Here is a 22,944-nt window from a genome sequence, read left to right on the forward strand (position 1 = left end):
CATGTACTTAGCATATGTTTATGAGTATATGTTGATATGATTATTTATTATTGCCATTCACAGGGAAAGGTATTTTACTCATTAAGCCTACATTTTAACCATATTAAAGATCTGTTGTATGTACTAAGATTTCTTTCCTTAAAAATATGCATGTTCATTCTGTCTTGCAACCCAAAAAATAAATATTCTGCTCTTTGCTTTGTTTAGAGAGTAAAGAAATTGGTCATTTACTCAATGGGATCCTAAAACAATGTTTATTTTATGAAAATACATGTACATTTAAAATAACAGATAATAACTTGATTTGATTATACTTGTGTAAAAATTTGGTAAGGAAATATATATACCATTCACTTATAAAGTATTCACCATGTTTTGTTTCTTTCCCTATTTCTGTATCATATTTAGATAAAGTATGTTTTAATTTAAACTTTGAGTGAGAAAATAAATGTGAATTTCTGTTTTCCATTATTATACAGAATGTAATGCCAGTGGGTAAAAATGTTTATAAAAGATTTACCTTTACCTGTAATTTTGTAAATGAACTTTCCCAGCTTCCATTTTGAAACAGCCATTGTCAGTTTTAGGGGCATCATGAGGAACATTTAGAAGTTAAGCAGACATTATTAAAGACTCTTAGATATGTAGACGGGATTTAACTGGCTCTATAATGGTGATAAAAAGACTTTATATTATTGTTTGTAGCATTGTAAATGTTAAATCGTGTATGACAGGGAACAAGGAGTATTTTCAGAGGCTCATTATTTGGGAATAAAGGAACACTTCACACATTTGTCGTTATCAGTTTCTCATTGTTTACTTTACTTTTATTATTGATGTTATTGATCAAATATAAATATAATAAAATGGATTAAAACATGAGTTGTTACTTTTTATCTGTCCAGATTGAAGGTGTATGTGACTTTAAGTTTAATAATGATCTACTACCAACTCAAATACATGTATTATATTGCCATCGAAGAACTTTCTAGTGATTTTAGATGTAAATTTAATGTATTTTTAGGGGTAGTTAGTAATGAATGTCATTGGTATAACTTACAATTAGGGACATGGCATTTCAAATGATTGCTGAAGTAGCGTTAATCCTAGATTTAATCAAACCATTATTTTGACTGCACATAATTTTAAGCGGGGGAAGTATAGTCTTTCAGAGAAAAACTTATTAATTATAAGTTGAAATAAATTTACTTCAGCATCCCTGGGATATCACTGATTTGGCACTTTTAACTGTTGAAAATTGAGTACCGCTCATACCGGTGCTGGGGTGGGGGTCTGAGGGATGTTACACTTTTTCATTATCCCTCTCTGTCGAATCGAGTCGGCGACTTTCATGTAATTTTGATGTGATTAATGCTTCTGAGGGATCACGGTACTTCCAGATTTTCATATGTTGACCAGTGACGGATTTATAATTTGGCTGGATATTTTTAAAGAAATAGAATTGACTTTACCTGTGAGGACCTTGGAATGAACTGGTTGTAAGTCAGACAATAAAGAAAACTAGTTACAATTGGTTCGCACCAAATCCTTGATTCCTTAACAAGTTGTAGTGAGAATGTTTTTTAGTGTCTCCACATTTAAAAAGGCCACGTTAAGAACGAATCCAATCGCCAACTGTCAAGTGCTCATTCATTAAAATTTTACTGTTTGTTCTAATGATTGACACACAGCCACATTTTTTAGTTTGACATTATACAAATCATATGAAGGGGACTCCATACGAAGCGCTGTTCTACGAACTCCAGGGTCCACATCCATTTTGGATGAAGGTTTTAGATGGTAGCTTGCAATAACCACTTCCATCCATGAACAGACTGAGTCTGCAACATTTTCAATGTTGCCGTGTTGGGCTTTCTTGAGGGATTCATTTTTTTCTCTCTATTTTGTGCAGTAAAATTTATGTTTTATTGGATTAAATCATAATCCTAATCATCACCCAGATTATGTGATATGTACATGTATTCAGATTTATTTAAACATACTTGTAAGTTTTCTTGAAATTGTAATATTTTACCTTTTTATATTATTTCAACAGGGATATACGTGTACTTCAAACATATGGTCAAATCATATAAAAGATTCATAACCCTGGCACGTATATTTCAAGATTCATCTCCCCTTTGATCTCTTTATAACTTTATTACACATAGCCCTCACTCGTGGCCTATCATCCACATCATGCATGACAAAGTTCATATCTCCAGGTTGGTGACTCCAGCATCTTCATCTTGGCCAAATTGCTTGTGTAGCTTAAGAACAAGCCCGAGTGTGTCTGATATGAGCCGCGTCACGACAAAACCAACCTAATGAGTTTGCGACCAGCGATCCGCGCAGTCTGATCAGGATCCATGCTGTTCGCTTACCAACCCTATTACAAGCAGAGAAACTAATAGCGAACAGCATGGATCCTGATCAGACTGGGCGGATGCGCAGTCTGGTCTGGATCCATGCTGGTTGCAAACGCACTATGTTGGTTTTGTCGTGACACGGCTCATATACTTTGAACAGACTATTTCTGTAGTTACACTTTATAATGGTGTCAAGCAAAGATGAATTTGTGACATATATGGCACAAAACCACAATAATTTTTCACCCCCTCGTGACAAGGGTTACACAAGGTTACTGTGGGATGCAGTTAATTTTCCTAAAGTTACAATATCTGGTGAATACTTTTTTTCACAAACATATTGGTTCATATATTATCAGAATGATAAAGAATATTTTAAACGAAAATAGCTAAAATATATATATATCTGTAGTCAAATCACCAGTACATCACGGTACCTCAAAGGGGTTTTTTAGCTTGAGAAATGGTCTTGTTTATTCAAAGGGGCTTAATTATCATATATCAGTGTATCACCTTCAAAGGGACCTATTAACTAAAAGCTATATGGCAAACTCTTGTTTATTGGTTAAAAACTTTTACATTCCTGATGGTCATAAATCATAGATCACAATTTCATAAAGCACTTTTGAAGAAATATTTTTTTACTCTTATTATTTTCATACAAATGTACTTTTATTTAAAGGTTAAACTTCAATAATGAAATTATATATCCATAGTCAAAAAAATAAAGGTCATATTGTAATTGGGGAATATTAAAATCATAATTATTCATATACTTTTTTTCAGATAGACTATTGTCAGTACATCATCTTCAAAGTGACTTATTAACTTTAGAATTAAAAGCTTAAAGGCAAATTCTTGTTTATTGATATTAAAAAGAATTGTGCTTTTAGGACATATCTAATTTGTGACGCTACTTAATATGAGACGCTTTAATTATTAACAACAAATCTTATCCATTTTATTAATTTGTATTTAATTTTAATTAACATACTCGTAATCTGTTGTTGACAACCGTTTAAATTTAAAAATACATAAAATTAATTGAATACGGATAAATAGTCGCAGACGGGTTTTAGTCATGAATTTTTTCATAGTGACGCAGGCGCTTGCAAATATTGCGGAAAGCGTCTCGAGATGTAAACAAAGATCAAATGTCAAAGTAAATTTTGTATTGGTGAAGAAATGATTACCTGATTACTAAGATAAGATAAGTTTTATTTCAAGTCGGCAAGTTTTCAACATTACAACATAAGCTCTACTGCATGTGACTTCAAAGTCTGAAATAACGAAAAAGAAATAATGGAGGAAGGATCGGCGACCAAAAACCGAAATGGATCGGTTGTCATCGAACAAATTCGAATGAAGAAGTCGTTGACACTGTTCAGTTGTGTGTCGATATTGTGTTCCGTAACTGGGCACATAGCTGTTTTTGTTGCACCGACAGCTATATTGCAATACACCGGTTCTATAGGATTATCTTTATTGATATGGATTTTTGGGGGAGTGATGAATCTTTTTCTAGCTCTTTGTTTCACGGAATTAGCAACAATGTTTCCAAAAGCAGGCGGTCCCTACTTTTTTATTCTGAAAGTATTTGGGCCGTTTGCTGGTTTTATGATAATGTGGGGTTATGTTTTGCTGATTACGGGACCCTTTTGGGCGTTTCTGTCGTATTGTGCATCACTTTATATTTTGCAGCCTTTCTTTTTCAAATGCGACCCACCTGATGCGGCAGTGAAATTGTTTGCTTTCTGGATTCTTCGTGAGTTTTCTTATGTTTATAGTTATTCTTATATGAGCTTATTTCATGCTTAATTTACAATAATATATGGTTTTTCAATGATGTGAAGTAAAATCTATGCCTATGTAGTTCACCAGCCAATATTGTAATCCCACCTCCTGTCCAGACAGTGTTGGGATCCCTTATAAATTAATATTCCATCTGTCCCCGCACTGCCGGTCCAGTGCAGTGGTTTTGCTGTGTCATCAAAACAGTCGATGACAATAATCTACAACTTTCACAATTTGCATTGCTAGTGCATTTGTTTAATGGCGGGAATTTTATTACATTGTTGTCCCCACAGGACGCTGCTTCACTGTAATTCAAAGTCCTTTGGATGGGAGCCTAAGTTGATGTTATTTACGTGAAAATGTGCTGTCGTGATAATTTTGAATTTAAACATAGTATATTCCTTTTGCAATGAAAAAAGTAACATTTCCATTTAACCAATAAAACTATGAGTTAGTTTGGGAATATTTGAATGCCAATGGGACTGTGCAAGTTAATTGATATCATATAGCTAATAGTAAGAATAAAAGTACAGAAAAGAATATGTTATACCAACTTATGGAGAATGGCCTTCATAAGTTTAACATTCACAGTAACAATGGATGTACGTATACTTGCAGCAGAGCTCCAGATAATTTTTTTGGCCAAGGGGTTTTTACCCCTCAAAATTTAGAGTGAGGGGTAAAATGTAAAATCTGAAAAACTTAAGGGGTAAAATCTGTCAAAAAAGCAGTTTGCATTTTTAAACTTATTGTTTTTGTTTGTTTGTTTATTTTTTCTTTTTTTAGAAAAACCTTTAAAAATAAAATACTGATTCAATGTGAAGCAATACAAAACGTGCCCTGTAAAGTCAGACTTCCAGAGTATACTGGAACTCAAGTTTAGGATACACAGCAAAATTATTAGGGCTTCCAATTTCTCTGATATTGAAAGTCACATTATATTGGTAAAGAAGGAAAGGTATTAGATTTTCGGAAGTCACATGCCAAAATGAAGGAGTAAATGACTCCCAAACTTCCACTAGTGGAAGCCCTGAAATTAATATATTTTCTAGGAGTCAATATTTTTCTTTCTTTATTTCTGTTGGCATGTAGCTTATCATGTGCTCCAGTTTGAACAATTATAGTTGAAATTAGAATTAAAGAAAAATAAACAAGATTTTTTATCTTTCCTTAAAAAAAGTATTGGTCTGAGAGAAAATTGTCCGTAACTGTAGACTGGGTACGAAAATATTGAGTACAAAACTGCAGGTGAAAAACATGTTATTTTGTTCCAACAACAAAAGTGAAAGAAATTAAAATATATTTTTGTTTATATTGAGACATAAGCATGTCAATAGATGCCTAAACAAACTTAATACTATGTTAACTCCTACGATGATTATCTGGCAAAAATTTATATCAATAATTTCACAGGTTGATCTACGGGAGTTACCTCCCTTCTGTACTTCCTGCTACTTTCGTTTTTAACATGCATTGTTGACAACAGAACTTTTAGTTTTCAATGCAATAAAATGGAAATATATTGTATTTTTATGCTCAAAACATCCTCTATCTGAATATCAAATGTTTACACTTCTATTCTTTTACGCTTAAATTTTGACATACACGCGTATTTTCATTTTGTTGTGCGTAACTTTGACGCACGAATTTTGAAAGTGATGCGTATTTTAGATTTTCTATGCGTATTTTACGCTTATACGCATGCTATCTGGAGCTCTGCTTGCAGCATATGATTATTCCGATCTTCATCTTATTTGGTTTAAACATATTTTTTTTTTTATCAAGTTACAATATTACACATCAAACACAAAATTTATACAAAATCATGATAAAAGTAGATTGAACTTTATATATTCAGTGTGAGCATCATCAATTATGTTGTACACTGTATTTAGTATTAATAGTAGATAAACACGAGATTATATATCATTCATTTATGCAAATAGCCGCAAAGTATATGTTTGCAAACTTTAAGGGTACTGTTACTTTATTTTAAAATAAGGTTTCTGTGTTAAAAAAACCCACACACTATTTTTTTATGTTAAAACCAAAAGCTAATTATCAGTATAACAATTTAGAGTTGTTGAGATATTAATTTGTTGAGATATTGTTTACAGTGACCAGTGAGTGACCGGTAGATTTAAGTATATTGTTTTCATTTCATCATTACACAAATCAAGCCTTAATTCTATTGTTTTCTTAGTGATACAAGTATTCTAATTTTTTCCATTTCAGTATCATTCGTAGCGATTAACTGTGTTTATGTTAAATTAGTCACCAAGATACAGTCTGTTCTCACACTGACGAAGATACTTGCATTGCTACTGATTATAGTATGTGGCGCAATCAGTTTAGCCACAGGTATGTATAAATTTAGTATTCCAATCGCAACTTTTCGGATCTTTCTGTCAACCGTCGGATAAGGACTGCGAGGTATACAACCCCTATGCCTTAAATTAACTTCCCTGATTTCCGAATCGCCATATTCTAATAAGAATGTCTTAGTTTTTTACTGATTTTTTCTACGTAATATATAATTACGTATAATGTAATATTGATCAGCGATGATTTGTCTAAGAGTAAGGCAGTAGTCACTCCGTGAAATATATATGTGCAATGTGCAGCGTCTTTGTTTACGGCACAGGAATATGACTACATTTGTCAATTACATCGCCTAAACGACCAATATTAACTGACCCATTATAAATTCTTCAACTTTAAAAAAAAAGTAGCAAGGGATCGATACCTTTCTTACTATAGTTCTCTTATCAATACTGACTGACTTGTTGTATTGACCTGTTTACATAGTCTGTATGTCCAATCAGATTCAACGCATGATTTATGAGAATATATTAAAAAAAACCACTTTAAACATTTGGGGAAAAATGCTTAAATGGCAATAAAAAAAACCTATGAAATTTTTGTTCAAACTGGCTCTATACCGCAAGAAAGAAATGTGTTTTACTGAAGTATTACAGTTATGTTTTATTCGGAATGTTAAGCAAAAATCTTAAATTTAAAAGGTCACCTGGTGCAACTGTTATTAAACAATCAAATCTCGAAAAGATGTTTGAACTACAATCCAATAGCTTTAAAAGCAAAATGTGTTTAAGGATGTTTTCATTTATATAACGAATTTATTCAATTTAACGAAATACTTCCTAAATTTATTTACGAAGTTACTTCACTCATTACTTTTAACTAAACTGTCCTTCATTTATAAATTATTTTCCTACGTTTTTGTTTCAGCATATTATCCCATCGATCATCACCGTAATAAGGTTAACCATCTTAACTTGTAAAAAAAGATCTTACACGCTTTACTTCATGCATCGGTGTTCACCTTAATAATGTGTTAAATTTTATATTTCAGATGGTCCGGAGAACGTTACAGATGTGTGGGACGGGACTGTCGAGGAACCATTCGTTGTTGCCATGGCATTTTTCTTTTCCGTCTTCACATATGGTGGATGGTAAATTCACTATGTTTTAAAAACGATGCATATATTGATACCTTTGAGCATCTTCAAATTTGAATTTCTCACTGTCAGAAAATAATATATTCGTTATACATGATATTTGGTCTTGCATAACCATTGATGCGTGAAACAGCAAAAGAATAATAAACCTTTACGTAACTTGTAACTTTAAACATAACGTAAACTTTTAGCGATGTTTTACATTTGTTTACAATGTCTCTACTTATCCATGCATTTAACATAAAAGCAAACTAATGAAAAGAAAAACCCATTAATGTACTCCGTATTTGGTTACCCTGCAGGCATTGTTATGGATCAAAAAAGCATTTAAATGTCAACAAAAAGTAAAATGTAAATTGCATTGAAAGTAGTTTAAGTTTTAAAAATGCACTCACAAAAATGTTGTGTTAAAAGTGACGATGTTGCTTGGTAATGGCAGTATATTGATAGTTTATCTTATTAGTTATAAAGATTTTTGACAGGTTATATAGCCCTATATAAACGGTTCTTTGGAAATATAACCCGAGTCGCTAGGCGAGAATTGTATTACAAACGGCCATATAACCTGTCAGAAATATTTATAAGGAACTTATAATACAGCTAGCATCTTTTTTAGAGAAAAAATGTGATTTCTTCATAGATTTACAGCAGCTGTGTATATTATTAGTTATAAAGATCATTGACATGTTATATGGCCCTTTATAAACGGTTGTTTGTATATATAACCCGAGCCGCTAAGTGAGGGTTATATTGCAAACAACCATTTATATACGGCCATATAACATTTCAAGAATCTTTATGACGAATTTATAATACAGCAAACTCCCTTTTTTAGGAGAAAAAGGTGATTTCTTAATAAACTGACAGCAGCCGTGTATATAAAGCTATAACAACGTCACGATTATCCAATTACAAACGTGCAGTATTATAAAAAAACTTTATAAACGTCATGATTATCCAATGAAAAGCGACGTTACGAACATGCAGTATTATAAAATGTTATAATAATTGAAGGCTGAACCATTAGCACCCAAACACGTGTAAACATTTGTTTGTATAATTCTTGTTATTACATATCAAATAGTTGCAATACGATACCAGTACAGTAAACTATATTTCTTTTTCTTTTGTCTAAACAGGCAAATAGTCGTGAACCTAATGGAAGAAGCGAAAGATCCTGGCAGGTATATATACATTATATACTCCACTGAGTTTTAGATATTAAAAATATCATATAAAAACATCCTACATTTTGACAGTCGGAGATTCTATTCAATGTATAACAAATGGTTTTGCCAGACGCTTGGGTTAACGGAGACCACTTTTGTAATAAATATCACATACCAGAAAAGAGGTGCCGATTTGGTAGTAAATAATGTTCAAGATACAGGTAAACGTTTATATTTTCGGACTGAGAACATATTTCACCTTTGATCGGTGATACCTTTCTATACTCTAGCAGGTAATATGAATATGGCTAGCTCATCTGACATTCCCAAGAAGCTACACTTGATACATGTACGTGCATGTATATAGTACCATTTTTTTCAGTAAAGTATTAATATGAAAACAACAACAACAACAACAACAACAACAACATTGAAATCAATCTATAAATACAATGCTAAAGTCATTTTGTCTAGGTGTAGTCAATGTTGGCTTCTAGTAAACCATATGCAGAAAATGGTGTATGTTTTATTTTGTAAAATTTTGTTTTAAAAATGAGCCGCATCATGACAAAACCAACATTGTGGATTTGCGACCAGCATGGATCCAGACCAGCCTGGGCATCCGCGCAGTCTGATCAGGATCCATGCTGTTCGCTTACCATTTCTATTACAAGTGGAGAAACTGACAGCGAACAGCATGGATCTTGATCAAACTGCGCGGATGCCCAGGCTGGTCTGGATCCATGCTGGTCGCAAACCCATTATGTTGGTTTTGTCGTGACACGGCTCAAATGTTGTTTTTTTTCCTCGTTTCATTACAGAGACTTGCCTCTAGCAGTCAACATTAGCTTTTTCATAATCACAATAGAGTTTGTACTTGTCAATTTGGCATATTACGTGGTGTTAACCAAGAGGGAGATTCTACAGTCAGCTACAATAGCGGTGGTATGGTTACTTTTTGTCAACCCTCGTGACATTTAAAACTATTTTAATATGTAAACATATTTATGACATTTCCCAGTTCACCTTTAATGTGTTTAAGTCGCTATGTATTTGTGTTTCAGTACACATGAGTGAAAACAACACCCTATTTGGTAGTCTATGAAAATGTTTTGTAAAATTAGTGATTTTTTCAAGTAGTTGCAACTTACAATATTAAAATATCATGTGGGTTGTCCATAATGTGGATATAACTAGAATATCTACTTTTAAAAATTGGAAAATTTAAGAAATTCATTCTATTTTATTATCTGTTCTAAATCTACGCACAACCAAACAGCAAACTTTGAATCAAAATAGTTTAACAACTATTATTTGAATAATTACAAATAAACAAACAAAAATTGTAACTTTCGGGAGAGTTCTTTTAAGTTGTCCGATATTGTAAGAAATATTCTTAATTCCGTCATTTCAGGATGTCAACGTTAACTTTGGTTACCTTGGTTTCTTATTTCAGTTATTTTTTTAAAAGTTTTACCCCCCTTTGAAGCCAGTGTTATCAATTTTGGTTGCTGTGACGACAATCGGTGTACTGAATGCCTCTATTCTGGGACATTCAAGGTAAACTATTGTGTTGTATTCTGAATGAACCACTTGCCCTAATAGCTGTGGGTTGGAGTCCCACCAGAGACTTCTTTAAAGTGAGAAGGCTATCCAGTGAGCTTACGGAACATCGTTGGTTCTACTCCGGTGCCCGTCTGTGCCTGTTATATTTTAATACATGGAGTGGCACCTGAGGATTTCCTTGACTAGCAAAGATGGTAAAACGGCGTATGACCCCTAATGCGTCGTAAAATAAAACCAAAAAAAAAATCTGAATGTCCTCAAGCTTTCTAACCAACATTTTGTATCCGCATTTTTAAGTGACCCCAAGCTTTCTAACCAACATTTTGTATCCGCATTGCTGGAATGTAGCACAATTATAATATACATTACTTAGTTTATATAGAATTTATTTTAGTTAGATTGTGTATGAAGCTGCTAGTATAAGCTTATAATCACACTTCCGAAGCTGTTACTGAAACCAACCAGTATACTTAGCAATAAGTGGAAAGTTGTTTGCTTGAAGACACAGCGACTTTCCCCAGACGGGGGTTTGAACTCGAGCGGCTGACGATCTTAGATTACAGTTTGACGCGTAAACCACTCAACCATGCCGCCTTTATAATACACCATCCTGAACGTTGTCTTTTGATTAACAATAATTGTTAGTTTGATTTTTCTAAAAACTCAAAAGTAGATGTAGAAGACTCACACTGTTTACGTTATATAATGCATAATCACATTGACATTATTTTTGGAATAAACTTGATACTGTAGACATCCTTAAGTTAATTAGAATCTAGGTGCTGATATTTGAAATTGACATACTCTATGTATGTCTAACAAACAACAACACACAATTGCAACCATGTTAAGGTCTTTATTTATAATGTTAAAACAAAATAGGATATAAAACGTATCCTGTTGGCCCGTAACTGTAGGACTTATAAATATCTGATGCAATTCCATTCGATGAACTATGTTATAAGGACACGGGGAGGCGATTGGGGTCGCAAAATTTCGACAAACAGTAAATGCATATTCTAAAGGGAGGTTAACATTTTATTAGTTTTCCAGAACAATTATTTTGCTGTTTACAAAAGTCTCTATGTGATTTTCGGTAGAACGCGTAAGATGATATGCTAATCTCATAAGGGTTCCACATACAAGTCAAATTCCCCGAGGGCCGGGGGATGGGGAGGTGGGCTGACCAACTATTGAAAAATGTACATATGCATTAACTTAGATTTTTACATTCTAGAGTAGTATTGGCTGGCGCTAGAAACAATCAGTTGCCATTCTTTTTGTCAATGATAAATACGAAGTTCTTCACTCCTTGGCCAGCTATCTTTGCATTGGTAAGTATAGATGTAGTACAATTTATTCAAAGTTATGGTGTAAAGTCATATATAGCAAACAAATAACCAAGGCTTTTTGCTGCCGAATTATACACATCGTTATTATACAAATAATCATGCTGTTCAATGGAACACCTTTACTGCCTTACTATAAAAATAACCAACGTTTTTATATGGAACACCTTAATCGCATCATTAAACCGTTTTTGCTGTCTTTTTTGTGTGATGGACATGTGGTAAAGTTATTTCATTACGTGTAAGGTATATTAGGTCTTAACGGTATATCTGAGTTTTAGTGATGCAATACCATATTACCTGAACATTGTGTCCGAATCTAAGTTTTGCAGCCATGAAATAACAAAACGTGACACATATGACCATAATTGATGCGAAATGCTAATTGTACTACATTAATTAAGAACACCATTGCTAGTGAATACCGGAATTTTAGAATTTTTTATTGTGGAAATTGAAAACTATTTTTTGCTGCGCTCTGTGAATTGTCGACCCGCATTATTTCTTTTTGTGCCGATAAATGACTTTATACACGCATATACTAATACGAAATGCACCGAAATATACCGAATTCTAACAATTTTATGCTTGTGCAATTTCATTTCAGTTTGTATGGTCCAGTATTATGCTTTTGTCAGGAAAATTATTCACATTTATGGAACTTATAAGTCTATTCTCGCTGCTTCTTAGTTTATCTGTAGTTATTGCACTTCTTTATCTTCGCTGGAAAAAGCCAAATGCTGAGAGACCATATAAGGTAAAACTTCTGTTTCATACATACAGTCTGGTAAGATTTTCTACTTATTTTGGACATATTTTCCACCAGAAAAACATTGAAAAATCATACATTTTAAATTTAAGATTCTTAACAACCGGGCATGAAATATAACATATTATAACTAACCTTTATCAGTCGTAAGGAAATGTTACAGGGTGAGAAAAGTCTGGCCAGGACTCGAACCCTTGACGTCTGTCCGAAGTTGAACCGATTGTTTTCCCGGCCACTTACATATGTTCTACACAACAAGCAAACAGATCAATACCGTAACTTAGTTTCTTGTTTAGTAAACTGTTCTTTCAAGAAGTTGTATTTGAAAGACCCGGATTAAAATACAAGGTATTAAAATTTGTTCTGGAATCTCTGATTGGCAGAAAGTTCTCTATGAATTAAATACCGTCACAACCTCACCTTGGAGATGAAATGTTTCATGATTAATACAAGTCCAGCTTGAAGGGGACTCGAACTCAGAACACCGTGCAGTTCGACCGACTCATCTTTCCCGCCACTTTTCTTCATATTTTCTTCCAATCAATACCTTGACAAATAAAACAGTAAATGTTGAAAAATTAAACCTTAAAGCAAACCTATTTGGAACCAATGCATAGCCTTCATTTTAATGTCAGAGTCCTGTGTTTTTATACCCACGTTCTAGAAGTGTTACAAGATGCTGATTCACGATAATACATAATTTATTCCATGTATAATGTGTGACAAATGAGCCGCGTCACGACAAAACCACCATAGTGGGTTTGCGACCAGCATGGTTCCAGACCAGCCTGCGCATCCGCGCAGTCAGATCAGGATCCATGCTGTTCGCTGTCAGTTTCTTTACTTGTAATAGGGTTTGTAAGCGAACAGCATGGATCCTGATCAGACTGCGCGGATGCGCAGGCTGGTCTGGATCCATGCTGGTCGCAAACGCATTATGTTGGTTTTGTCGTGACACGGCTCATTTATTCCATGTATAATGAGTGATTTTAATGTATTTGAACTTTCAACTTATTTCAGGCTAGTCTTTTTATTCCGATATCCCAGTTAATCTTGCTGATTGTCGTATTTATGCTGTGTGTATACGAAGAACCGTATAAATTAGGGCGTGGCCTCATTATATTAGCGGCTGGTATACCATTTTATCTTGTTGGAGTTAGATGGCAAACTAAACCTGCTGGATATACCAAATGTATGAGTAAGTATTGCTCAAAATGTTTCACTTTTTTATCTGTACTGTAAAGCGTATCTGTTAAAGTAATTTCTGTAAAAGATTTCGTTGGTTATGTATCAATGGAGTGTAATCTCGGCCTCATCCACGACCTAGTGCTGTTTTAGCAGGTATTTTTGTCTCTGCAGTTCGATGGGCAATTTTGTTTTAGCACTAGAATAGCGCGGACAGGCGAGATTATACCTGTAGCGAACAAGACCTGTGATGCAGTGGTCTACCTCGCATATTGCAAGTTCTACTTGCATTGTAATATAATACCTGCGTCACAAGATTCAAACTGTCGCAAGATTCAAACTGCGCCGCAAGAGACGCTATAGTCAAACTGCGACGCAAGATTCAAACTGCGTCGCAAGATTCAAACTGCGTCGTAAGATTCTACCTGTATGCAAGATTCTCCATCACAGCGTCGCAATGTTCTTTCTCACCGCGTCGTAATAATTTTTTCACAACATTGCATCAGTCTACATGCGTCCCAAGATTCTATCTCACAACGTCAGGAACGAATGTTTATATTCTTTCTACAGCAGCACCCAGCACCGGCGGCGTCTGTTGTTTGTAATAATAGTATTTAGTTATATGTCTTAAAGAACGAAAACAGTACATGTATTTTATCATTTCAGATCGAGTCACACTTAGTATACAGAAGACATTGTTAGTAAGCAAATCTGAATAAGACATTTAAATAGTGTGAAGCCATGACTTTGATATGCCAAAAAGAAAAACAAAGAAATTTCTTGCCATATCATGACATTTCAAGAGTGCTCAAAAGTTCTGCCATGCAAAGTGCTCTTAGTTCGGCCATGTCAATTGCTCGAAGTTGTGCTTAGTGCCCACATGACTCACACGTGAAAAACGTGCAGTTATTTGAATAGGGTAATCATTGTTGTAACAAACTTATGAATTTATTTGAAATGCAAACTTTTAAAGATATACATGTATATATGATTTGATTTATTAAGATATAAGTACACGTGGACTGGTCCCTGGAACGGATGATGTCCAGAGGCTGCTGATCAAAGATAAGTTTTTTCAGTTAATTATAAGAATTTTAAGACTTATTGTTATTGCTTTGTTGATCAATTCAGAGTTTTTTTTACATTAACTTTTCTTTTTTAAAATTTATTTGGCCTTTTACGACTTTGTAATAACGGATCACAATGGGCGCTTCGAGGTTAACAAGCTCAATTTAAGACAAAGCCTAATTTATCAGCTGACGCAATATATCATATTTATATTTATGTCCCCGCCAGTAATAATATTTGACTTATTTATAGACACAAAAATGTTAACTATTTAAGAGTGCCTACATGATATACTTACATGAATTGACGTTTTTGGCAACATATGAATTGACAATTTTGGCAACAACTTTACCAATGTTGAAAACAACTTTCCTTTTATAGAAATACATGTTTACAGATGTTTGTATTTTATAAACTATATTTTACATTTATTTTTTTTATATATTTTGTATAATACATGACCTAAGCATTTTATGTATGTGTTGATCTTTTTTATATACATTAATTTTATACTTGATATTTGGCAATTTATTTCGACACTGAACTTTTTCAAATTTTACTGAACAGTATTTCTGATTGAAATTCGTTGTATCTTGTGGGGTCTCATGTAAACAACACCGCTGTTAAATTTATTTGACTACATTTTACATCCCTCTCAGAAAGAAGTAATTATATGTTGAATCTTAGCTAGTTGACGGTGCTTGAGTTTACAATGTAATCAGTGCAGACCACCCAGCATTCCCGTGCCGTCTGAATATAGTCTGCAGTCTGCACTGTTCACTTTTCAGTCAGTACATATTTTGAAAGTCTCCCTAAATTATAAATGGTTTTATTAAGATTGAAAGACGGGTAGGTCAATTTAAAGGCCCATTATGCCTTTCTCTTTATTTCTCAAAAGTATTTTATTTTTGGTGTTCTATTATAGCTTCAAAAAAGTTTCTTATTTGGCAATAACCTGAACCTACTTTTGCATCTAGTACTTTTTGGCAATTAGAACAGTTTCAGTGATTTAGTATTTTGTATGGAAGTAAAAGTTCTATTTTAGTTTCATTTTGCTTATTAAATGGCAAATAATTTCATATTCAGCGCTACATTCTTTGGGTGATATGCATCTAACATGCTCTTAAACCTTTATTCAAAGGTTATAAAACTCATGTATGCCCTTTCTTATGAAGAAAAAAATCGTTTCTTTGGCTTAATGTGCCTTTAAGATAATTAGAGAAGTGAAGGTTAAGTAGTTCTTTTGAATACTATTAAAAGTGGCAACGTATACGGACTTTCGTTACCACGAGGTTGAGTTCATTGACCTAGGGAAACTTTTTTAGTCCTTTCTGTCAAACTTCGGAAATTACATGTATGAGTAATTGACGAGATGTCCAGATAAGGTCATTGGCTCGGAACTCCTCGACTTTAACACTGTTAGTTCTTATGAGGATTCCAGGCAGTTAAGCTTATCGATGAGATCGTTGACTTGGAACTATTTTATTCTAACCACTGTTAGTTCATAGTTAGTATAAGAAGTTAACCCTATATTTGTAAGTGTTGGAAGTTAACAACCTGACTGAAATTTGATAGTACTACACAACTTCCAGTTGACACATTAGTTTATGTAACCGGCTAGCATCATTCACTTAGCCACGTGAGCAAGAAAATTGTTTATGAATTTACAAATGTCTTTAATTAGACCAGCGTCTTCTAATGCAGGACGGGGTTACAAATTTCCTCTAATAAACATTTCAACACATACAAATTAAATTAACACGTACTGCTAGAATTACTCGATTCTCGCATTCCTTATTAGTGACTTTAATTTTCTTCCACACAAAATCACGTAATGTTTGTTCTGTAGCGTCTTTTAAACGTTTATGATGTTAAGTGGTGAAATAGAAAGTGCGGACTCCGAAATTTGTTGTCCGAGATATTCGTATTTCAATCTTAGAACACGGTTGTTAAATGTTGTATCACAGTTTTGTTTTCCAGCATTGGACTGTCATTTACAAGGTAATCCCATTTCAACGTACATTATACATTAATGTATGAAACAAATGAAATTACAATCCAATTTTGAAAGGTTTTTATATTCAAGACTTAAACAGATAATTTAACAAAAATGTTTAATCTAACACATAACCTGCTATTCTAAACAGAAAACAACACTATTGTTGTTATTATAAATATTTCATTGATTTATATCTCTACAATTTTAGATCTGTAATGTTTACATGCATATGATGCAATTGTGTGTTTTGTATAATAATTATAAAAGCATGTTACAATTTAATTTAATGGTTTATTTATGCACATATCCTGATCAAAAGGGGGAAATAACATTATGCCCTGCCTCCATGCTGTTAATTCCACCCCTGCTATGAGATGATTCCTTCAGATTGGGTCTCCATAGCTCATGCCCTTATCTACATGTATGTCCTTACCTTCCCCATGGTTACCATTCCACATATAACATCCCTCATGGCACCTACCCCTCACCCATATGTATGTTGCCCATGACTCCTGTCCCTTGTCTAGAGTCTCCATGGCTTTGACCCCTTACCTGCATGTATGATTCCCTCATGACACCTTCCCCTTACCTACATGTATGTACCCTATGACGCACGTCTGTTTTCTTTTTTGCTTGTTTGTTGTTTTTTTATTGGGGGTGTAGGGGGTTCAGGCGAATCTACACATTGTTATAGGTTTTTTGTTTATACAATGTATTTCAATTTTTTGTAATATTTTTTTTATATATTTGTTATGAATTCTTAACGCGAAGTATTTATTTTAGTCAGTTGTTGTTTTTACCTTTTATTTTGGGCACTTCTATTTTTAAACACAAACGGTAAATATTTACATTTTGTTGAAAAAATGTTATGACTTTAAAAATGCAAACTTAATTTCTATTTTTTTAGAAATGACAATGTTCTTAATATATAGTAATAAAAGGTGTTATTGTTCTGTTGTCGTTTATTTAAATAAGACCACTTAAATAACTTGACGATTTCGAACAACTAACTGAATTTCATATGTATGTCATTAACCATTCATTCTATTTCCTAGTATTTTAAGCTAGAAAAAAGTGCTATTGCTACAGTCATGTTATTGTTACCTCTGCCGATTGCTTTGTCCATGCCGTCCAAAATCTTTAACGTTGGTCATAATTGAGCCGCGTCATGACAAAACCAACATAATGGGTTTGCGACCACCATGGATCCAGACCAGCCTGCGCATCCGCGCAGTCTGATCAGGATCCATGCTGTTCGCTATCAGTTTCTCTACTTGTAATAGAGTTGGTAAGCGAACAGCATGGATCCTGATCAGACTGCGCGGATGCGCAGGCTGGTCTGGATCCATGCTGGTCGCTTACGCACTATGTTGGTTTTGTCGTGACGCGGCTCAATTTCATTTTTATTAGCTCGACTATTCGAAGAATATGAGAGCTATTGTAGTCGCCCCGGCGTCGGCGTCGGCGTCAGCGTCGGCGTCAGCGTCCGCGTCGGCGTCTGCGTTGGTTAAAGTTTTTTGTAAAGTTAAATATCTCAATTATTACTTGAGATATTCAATTGAAACTTACAATACTTATTTATAGTAACAAGGTACATCAGATTGACAAAATGGATAACTCTGCCTACAATATTGACAGAATGATGCCCCTTTTTAACTTAGAAATTTTGGTTAAAGTTTTTTGTAAAGTCAAATATCTCAATTATTGCTTGAGATATTCAATTGAAACTTACAATACTTATTTATAGTAACAATGTACATCAGATTGACAAGTTGGATAACTCTGCCTACCATATTGACAGAATTATGCCCCTTTGGAACTTAGAAATTTTGGTTAAAGTTTTTTGTAAAGTCAAATATCTCAATTATTGCTTGAGATAATCAATTGAAATTTAAAATACTTATTTATAGTAACAATGTACACCAGTTTGCAAAATTGCATAACTCTGTCTGCAATATTTGCAGAATAATTTGCCCCTTTGAAACTTAGAAATTTTGGTTAAAGGTTAACGGTCTTCAAAGATATTTACTTGAAACTTTACACATGCACTTATGGTCATAATTGAAGGGTCATAATTGTATGTCACTGACCAAGTTCCATAACTCTATCTTGCATTAAGGCTGATTCATATCCCCTTTTCTACTTAGTCTCTTGGTTAATGTTTACATGCAAGTTTTACATATCTCAATAACTATTAAAGATATTTGTTTAAAACTTCACATATGCATTTAGTGTCATAATTGTAGGTCACTGACAATGATCCATAATTCTATCTTGCATTTAGGCTGATTTTTTCTCCCCTTTTTCAACTTAGAAATTCATGGTAAAGTTTTGCTTGTTGAAGCTGTTATCTCAATAACTACTGAAGGGTTTGTGCCTTTTTTGGGACAATTTTATGCATTCATAATAATAAAGTAGTGATTTACTTGATAAAACATCTTAATAACAAGCCTTTGTACCTTTTCTGTCAAATTTATGTATTCATAGGTAATTAGTATTATTATACTCAATAAAAAACCCTTGTGACATTACCTTCCGAATAGTCAAGCCAATTCTGTATAATTAGACTCTCTCTAAGGCCTATAACATGAATTTATAAAAAAAAATTAGCCCTTTTGTGAACTTAAAAAATTTAACAATATCAAGGCTCTTTTACTATCAAGCACTTAGAATAGTCGAGCGTGCTGTCCTACTGACAGCTCTTGTTTATCAATGGAGTTTCAATGGAACGCCTTCATACTTGAATATAACACACCTTTGAAAAATACCTTCAAAATAACCAGGCTGAACTTTACTGAACTGGACCATCACTTTAAATGACCATATTAACTTTCAGGGTCAAATATTTGTATTTTGCTTGATTCTGCTATAACATGTTTGGACACAACAATCCTTTGGACAAGATTGACCCTGAGGGTAATATTTTTGATTTTGACCGTTCATTGACCTTTACCCTCGGAGTCAAATGGTTAAAATTTGCTGAAATTGCTTTAACTTGGTTATTTTTGTGGATATGGCACATTCATTCTTTGACAAAAAGACCTCATACGAAATAGCAGATATGATGATTTATTCAAAAGTGACCCATAAATAGCGTTTGACCGTTAAGGTCAAACATGAAATTTGAATTATATTTTGTAAAAAAAGTATTCGCGCTTGTATTGTTTACTACAATATGCTTCCTCCGATGTTTGTGACTTTAAAAATAAGGAAAAAAATCAAGCGTGGGCCCCGGGCTTGGCGGTTGCTCTTGTTTATTTAGTTGTCTAAATTCATTTTTTTGTAATCATTAATAATATTGCAACCCCGCTGTAGATTCGGATTCCGCTTTGGACATGAACTCTGTTAATCTACACGGTAGCCCGACCATATCTGAAGGAAAATGCATTTCGTCTACCTGCAAATTATAACTGTGTGTGGCGGCATGGCCGAGTGGTTAACGCGTCGGACTAGTAATCTAACAAACCCCGTCAGGGCAAGTCGTTGTTTCCTTGAGCAAGAAACTTCACACTTATTGCTCAGTACTGGTTGGTTCTAGGAACCGATTCAAAAGTGTGTCTATAAGCTTATAGCTTCCTACACAATCGAACTTAAATAATTCTGTATAAACCAAGTTATAATTGTGGAAGATCGATATGTTTTGCTTGAGATTTTTGTTATTTTGACGCCGATTTTATTACATGTTTGGTCATATCTGGGCGGTCGATACACCTATCTAATATTATTATTGACTAATAGAACCCACATGTTTGGGATTTTGACACAGAGACATTAACCTGTAGATCTTCGCTTCTCTTGAAAGAGTTAATATGTACTTTTGTCTACAAGTATATATCTAGGAATCCCGTGATCCAAAACTACATCTTTGTTTTTTTTGTTTTTTTTTTTGTTTTTTGGGGGGGGGGGGGGTGTTACGTCACATCGACACAGTATAGGTCATATCGCGACGTTCCAGCTTTACTGGTGGAGGAAGACCTCAGGTGCCCTTCCGTGCATTATTTCAGGCACGAACGGGCACATGAGTAGAACTACCGACGTTCCGTAAGCTAGCTGGATAGCTTCCTCACATGAAAGAATCCAAAGTCCCTGTCGGGATTCGAACCCACAGCGGTGAGTGGCAAGTGGTTTGAAGTCAACGACCTTAACCACTCGGCCACGGACGCTAACGGTTCACTAAAAAGTGGGTGGCGCGAAAAATTATAACTAAATTTTAAAGCATTCGAGAAGAAAAAATGTTTGGCCTTGTCCTTGGCAGTTATGGAGGTGTGTTGAACAAATGTAAAAAAAATGTTCGAAAGTATATCTAAAACGATCTTGTGTAAAAATAAGAAAAAAAAGAAAACTTAAATGTAAAATTTCCAAGCGATATACCTTTTACTTAAAGTTCGAGACAGATCAAATGATTCATTGCGTACAAGCAAAAATGATGATAATTAAGTTATTACAAGTTTCCTTACAATACCTCAAATGATAAATTGTAAAAAAAAATCCCCAAAAAAAAACAAAACACGCACGCACGCGCGCGCACACACACACACACACACACACACACACACACACACAGCTTCAAAACAATTAAGAAGAATGACATTTAAATGCATGGACGCAGAATGAGATACTTCGGGAGGATATAATAAATATGATATTTCTTCCGTGGATCTTATAAAAAAGATAACGAAACTAAATATAACAAAGAAAAGGCAAGTAAAAAGTATGGTGGCTGATTCATGCCATGTTTTCGGGTCGAAAACACGAAAATACTTTCTACGCGTTGCGGGGAAAAAATGCAATTTTTGCGTATTTTCCCTAGCGATTTATCGCTCCGCCACATGAAAACACGTCACATTCTGTGTGCGTGTCTATATCTAAAGTTTGTCATATCTTTATATGGCGGACGAAAACGTGTCTTGCGAAAACACGACAAATTATAAATTTGTCGTGTTTTCGCGTGGCGACCGTCACACAAAACACAAGTTCAAATCAAACTATAGATATAGAAATAAGTATACTAGCTATCATTCTGATTACTCTCCATTTTCTTCTGTATGTGTAGCATATGTGTAGATGAGGTGCGCATGCCTTACCGGGGGCGAAAATACTAAGTGATTTTTTCGTGTTTTCGAGAGATGCCCCGAAAGATACGACCGATTTCAGGCAAAAAACACGAGATGTAAAATATGGCTTGTTATCGTGTGCTGAGTTTTCGGCCCGCTAGGCGAGGACACGACCAATTAAAGCTAAAACACGACGGATAAAATGTGGAGCGTTTTCGCTTGGCGGGACGAAAGGTCGCCTGGAGAAAACACGCCAAAGATAAAATTGGCGGATTTTCGCATTTCGCCCCTCTAAGCGAACAAGTATTTTTGAGTTTTCGTTTTGCATTTTTTCTTTGCCCCGAAAATTTACTTTTCAATATGTAAATTACTTTAATTCTTTGTCTACTTGGCAATATTAAACTTTTTAATACATTTACAAACTCTTTTCTTGAAAATAAGCATGTATCTGGAAGCATTCTGCTTAAAGCTAAATTGTGGAGAAAGCTTATCTGCACCGAGTCCGTTTTCTGAAAATATCAGTACTGGTGGCGTTAAAAGGAAACATCGTTGCGACCAAATATCTACTCAAATCTACAACCTCTGGGTTGAGAGGCAGAGACCTTAATCTTAACTCCTTTCTCATGCTGGTATTCCTGTCAAGGCAATCGTCCGGTCATTTTAAGTTCACGAAGGATCACTGGACGTTGTAATCAAATACAAATTTAGACCTGCCGTGAAACTATAACTTTTTCATTTAACAAGGTTTTATTTTCTAATAGAAATACGTGACCTTGAAAAACAGATAAATATTTACTTTTTACTCGTATAAACTACACATAATAATAATAATAATAATAATAATAATAATAATAATAATAATAATAATAAAATAATAATAATATTATTATTATTATTATAATTATTAAATGGATGAATAATTTCTTTTTTTATTTCTTTTATTATTAATTAATTAATTAATCAATTAATAAATTAATAATTAATTAATTAATTAATTAATTAATTAATTAATTAATAATTGATTAATTAATTTCTTTATTAATTAATTTCTTTATTAATTAATTTCTTTATTAATGTGTGTGTGTGTGTGCGTGTGCGTGTGCGTGTGCGTGTGTGTGTGTGTGTGTGTTGGCAGACAGGCAC

General features: G+C 33.9%; 1 pseudogene; it reads left to right on the top strand.

Annotated features, from left to right (window-relative positions):
- Positions 1-3,634: 3,634 nt before the first annotated feature.
- On the top strand, positions 3,635-16,848 carry LOC132742987 (cystine/glutamate transporter-like; annotated as a pseudogene).
- Positions 16,849-22,944: the final 6,096 nt, after the last annotated feature.

Source organism: Ruditapes philippinarum, unplaced genomic scaffold, assembly GCF_026571515.1.
Source record: "Ruditapes philippinarum isolate M1 unplaced genomic scaffold, ASM2657151v2 ctg1132_1_1_1_1, whole genome shotgun sequence".
Classification (NCBI taxonomy): domain Eukaryota; kingdom Metazoa; phylum Mollusca; class Bivalvia; order Venerida; family Veneridae; genus Ruditapes; species Ruditapes philippinarum.